This window comes from Saccopteryx bilineata, chromosome 2 (genome assembly GCF_036850765.1).
Source record: "Saccopteryx bilineata isolate mSacBil1 chromosome 2, mSacBil1_pri_phased_curated, whole genome shotgun sequence".
Lineage (NCBI taxonomy): Eukaryota > Metazoa > Chordata > Mammalia > Chiroptera > Emballonuridae > Saccopteryx > Saccopteryx bilineata.
In genome coordinates, this window is record NC_089491.1 from 173,307,057 (window position 1) to 173,312,002 (window position 4,946).

Sequence of the window (4,946 nt, forward strand, 5' to 3'; positions counted from 1 at the left end):
TAAGAATAAAGTTGGCCCTGGCTGGTTGATTCAATGGATAATGAGCCAGCCTGGTGTATGGATGTCCTGGGTTCAATTCTGGACACAGAAGAGAAGTGACCATCTGCTTCTCCCCCCTTCGGTCTCCCCTTTCTCTCTCCCTTTTTCCCTCTGGCAGCCAGTGGCTAAACTGGTTTGAGCGTTGGCTCTGGGTGCTGAGGATGGCTGGATTGGTCTAGGCCTCAGCCTCAGGTGCTAAAAATAGCTCAGCTCATTTGAGCATTGGCCGCTGACAGGGGTTGCTGGGTGGATCCTGGTTGGGGAGCTTGTGGGAGTCTGTCTCACTGTCTTCCTTCCTCTCACTTAAAAAGAAAATAAATAGCCTCATTCTAGATGAAAAATGGGCACCATTCTTGTCCATTGTGTTCAGACATTAATGTGGCTACAGTGAGACAGGTTATGCTTCCACCACAGTACTGTTATTGCAGTGGTGACAATGAGACCTGTAACATTTTGCTAGGCTCAGTGAGTAGAAACTGGATGTAATAAAGACTTTCAATTTTAGAAACCAAAAAAAAAAAAAAAGAAAATAAATTTAAAAAATTAAAAGAACAAAGTTGCTGCCTAACTGGTGGTGGCACAGTGGATATAATGTTGACCTGGGACACTGAGGTTCCAGGTTCAAAACACCAAGGTTGCAGGCTTGAGCATGGGCTATCTGGCTTGAGTGCAGACTCACCAGTTTGAGCAAAGGATCACTGGCTTGGCTTGAGCCCCCCAGTCAAGGTGTGTATGAGAAGCAATCAATGAATAACTAAAGTGCCTCAACTACCAGTTGATGCTTCTCATCTCTCTCCATTCCTATCTCTGTCTCTGTCTCTCCTGCTCTCTCAAAAAGAAAAAACCTTTCCTGCACAAGGTTGTGTGTGAACATGTGTTTATTTTATAAATAAATAATTTAGTATAAATGCCCAGGAATGTAATTGCTAGATTGTATGTTTAGGTTTTTAAGAAACTGCCAATCTGAGCCGAATCACAGAAAGGCTGCACCTCTCCTCATGGGATGATGTGGAAGTAATGGATGCTATGGAAGAAAACCAGGGGTCTGGGGAGTCTCAGAAGGTAGAGACGGCCAGCCCTCCTGCAGTGTAGTAGCCTACTGACCCTAAATCTCCCACTTTGGCCACCATGCCTGAGCCTATGGGGGCTGATACTGGGGACAAGAACACCACCAAAGTAGCCGATGATGAACCAGAGTACGAGGACAGCTGGGGCTTTGGTGTTGTAGTGCTAGTGTGGGAGAAACTGTGGGGCTTCTGGTGGCCTGGCCACATTGGGTCTTGGTGGGTCATGGCAGTGGCTGGGTCATGTGGTTTGGAGACGGCTAGTTCTCAATGAAGTATGTAAAGAAGCTGATGCTCTTGAGCTCTGGCAGTGCTTTCCACCAGGCCACCTACAACAAGCAGCCCATGTACTGCAAAACCACCTATTAAGTCCTGCAGGTGGCCAGCAGCCATGTAGGAAAGCTGTTCCTAGAGTGCCATGACAACAGTGATAGTGACATCGCAAGGCACTGGAGGTGCAGAAGAAACAGATGATCAAATGGGCCCGTGGAATGTTCCAAACCTCTGGCCCCAAGGGCCTGGAGCCGTAGAAAAGGAGAAGGGCCCCTATAAAGAAGTTTACACAGATATGTGGGTTGAACCTGAGGCAGCAGCCCCACCAGCCAAAAAGCCCAGAAAGAGCACCAGCAGAGAAAAAGGAATTTAAAATTTAAAAAAATTTTTTTAAATGCATGACTGAGTGGAACAACAAATGCTTCCCTTCCCCTTCCCCTCTCTCTCACTTCCTCTGTCTCTCTAAAAAAATCAATAGAAAGTAAGCCCTGGCCAGATAGGTCAGTTGGTTGGAGTGTTGTCCCAGAGTGCGGAGGTTGCCAGTTCGATTCCTCAATTGGGGTACACACAGAAGCAGCTCAGTGTTCCGGTCTCTCTCTCCCTGACAGGAAGGGAGAGAGATGGTGAAAGGCATCAACTTGTAGTTACTTTCACTTTAGCTGTGCATTGATTTCTTCTCGTATGTGCCTTGACTGGGGTGAGCCAGTGTCCCGTGTTCAAAACAGCAACCTTGGGCTTTTCCCGCCAGCCATATTTGGGCATAAGCTTTTTTGGGATTGTGTGGAGCAGGGGGTCCCCAAACTTTTTACACAGGGAGCCAGTTCACTGTCCCTCAGACCGTTGGAGGGCCGGACTATAAAAAAAACTATGAACAAATCCCTGTGCACACTGCACATATCTTATTTTAAAGTAAAAAACCAAAACTAGAACAAATCCAATATTTAAAATAAAGAACAAGTAAATTTAAATCAACAAACTAACCAGTATTTCAATGGGAAGTATGCTCCTCTCACTGACCACCAATGGTCAGTGAGAGGAGCATACTTCCTCCGGAAGTGTGGCCGGGGCGGATAAATGGCCTCAGGGGGCCGCATGCGGGCCCGGGCTGTAGTTTGGGGACCCCTGGTGTGGAGGATCCCTACCCCCTCAAGCCAGTGACCCCATACTGACAAGCCCGCGCTCAGAGTCATCAACCTTGAGGGTTTTGAACAGTCATCCTCAGAGTTCTGGGTTGATGCTTTATATACTGTGTCACCACTGGTTATGCCAAAAAAAAAAAAGGAATTTAAGACGGAAACCACAAAGGCAGAAATACCAAAGGGCTTTGTAAAAATGGTTGGACATCATCTCCTGATTTTTCAGTGTTAATCTTCAGTCCTATTTAAAGACAAAATCAAGTCCCCATCCACATTTTTTGGTAATACCTTTTGTTTTCTACTCTTTTCAAAGGATTTATTATTTTTTTTACCTAAGTTTTTCCATTGATCTGAGAGAGAGAGAAAGAGAGAGGAAGGGAGAGAAAGAGAGGAAAGGAGAAGCATCAACGCTTTGTTCCACTTAGTTGTGCACTCATTGCTTCTCGTATGTGCCCTGACTGGAGATCAAACCCAGGATGGAGCCCCACGGCCTCCATGCACCAGGTTGATGCTGTATCCTACTGAGCCACCCAGCCAGAGCCCAGAGGGGTTTCTGTTTGTTTGGGGTTTTGTTTCTTGCAGTGACTGAAACAAGAAGGGTTATTGCAACAAAAAATCAGTAACAAAAAAATTGTGACAGTATCTTGCAGAGGAAAGATAAGAGAAAGGGCAAAAAATTTTATTGAAATCTATGTATTGGTATTGGGTTTAAAAAAGTTGTATACCTTTTTTTGTATTTTTTATCTCTAGCCTGGTCAGATAGGAGCACAAGCAGGGGACAGAAAGTAGAGAGACAGACACTCCAGAGGCAGAATTTCCTCCCAGCCACTGAGCTGTCTTGCCAGCACCATTTCTGGTCATGTAAAACAGAACTCAGCTAGCAAGAGGGGGAGATAAGATCACACATGACTCTTTAATACAGTATTTCAGTTGACTACCGCACAGGAAACCTTGAAGAAAATCAGTTTCTAGAAGCTTCTGTTACCTCTTATTTAAAGTTTATAATATATAATAGATATGAGCTATATATAAAATGGTACTGTTAACTCCTATAAAAAAAGAAAAGGAACCGCCAAATTGTTTTTCAGAGTGGCTGTGCCATACCACAAGCAATGTATAAATAATCCAGTTTCCCTTCTTCTTCTCCTTCCTCCTCTCTCCTCCTTCTCCTTCTCCTTCTCCTTCTCCTCCTTCTCCTCTTTCCCCCTCTTCTCCCTTCCCCCTTCCCCTCTACTCCCCCTCCCTTCCCCACCTCCCCCTCCCCCTCCCCCATCCTCCCCCTCCCCTCCTCTCCTCCCCTTCCCTTCCTCCTCCTCCTCTCCTCCTTCTCCTCCTTCCCCCTCTTCTCCCCTCCCCCTTCCCCTCTACTCCCCCTCCCATCATCCTCTCCCTCCCCTCCTCCCCTCCTCCCCCTCCCCTCCACCCCTTCCTTTCCTCCCCTTCCCCTCCTCTTCCTCCTCTCCTCCTTCTCCTCTTTCGCCCTAAGTGAAGGAGGAGTGATAGTGAGACAGACTCCCATAGGAGCCAACCAGGATCTACCTGGCAATGCCTGTCTAGGGCCAATGTTAGAATCAGCTGAGCTATCCTCAGCACCCTGGCTGACTTTTGAACCAATTGAGCCACTGACAGCAGAAGGGAATAGGGAGAGAGTGGGGAGATGGAGGGGGAGAGAAGCAGCTGGTTACTTCTCTTGTGTGCCCTGACTGGGAATCGAACCCAGGATGCTCTATCCACTAAGCCAGCTGGTAAGGGCCCAGTTTCTCCACTTCTGTTCCAGCATTTGGTGTTATCTCATTTTTATTTTAGTCACTCTAACAGGTGTGTACTGATATCTCATTGTGATTTTAATTCTCATTATCTAATGGCTAGTGATGTTGAAAAATCATTTCATGTGTTAGCCACCTGTATATCTTCTTCAAGGGAATGCCTCTTCATGTCTTGTGCCCACTTTCTAATTGGATTGTTTTGGTTTTTTGTCATTGAGTTTAGAGAATTCTATATTCTAAGTACTAGTCTTGGTAGGATGTATAGTTTGCAAGTATTTTCTCCCAGTCTGTTGCTTTGTCTTTTCATCTTCTGAACAGCTTCTTTCACAGAGCAAACATTTTAAATTTTGATGAAATCCAACTTATCAGTATTTTTTCTTTTTATGAATCATGCTGTTGATGACACATCTAAGAATGCTTCTGAGCTTTAGATAGCAGCTTTTCTCCTATTTTTTTCTTAAAGCTTTATGTTCTACATTTATTTATGATCAAGGCCCTGGCCGGTTGGCTCAGTGGTAGAGCGTCGGCCTGGCGTGCAGAAGTCCCGGGTTCGATTCCCGGCCAGGGCACACAGGAGAAGCGCCCATCTGCTTCTTCACCCCTCCCCCTCTCCTTCCTCTCTGTCTCTCTCTTCCCCTTCCGCAGTCGAGGTTCCATTGGAGCAAAGA

General features: G+C 46.0%; 1 non-coding gene across 1 annotated transcript; it reads left to right on the forward strand.

Annotated features, from left to right (window-relative positions):
* The first annotated feature begins 359 nt into the window (after positions 1-359).
* LOC136327511 (small nucleolar RNA SNORA1) lies at positions 360-493 on the forward strand. Its single transcript, XR_010729712.1, has one exon. It is a non-coding gene; the product is annotated as a small nucleolar RNA SNORA1 (small nucleolar RNA).
* Positions 494-4,946: the final 4,453 nt, after the last annotated feature.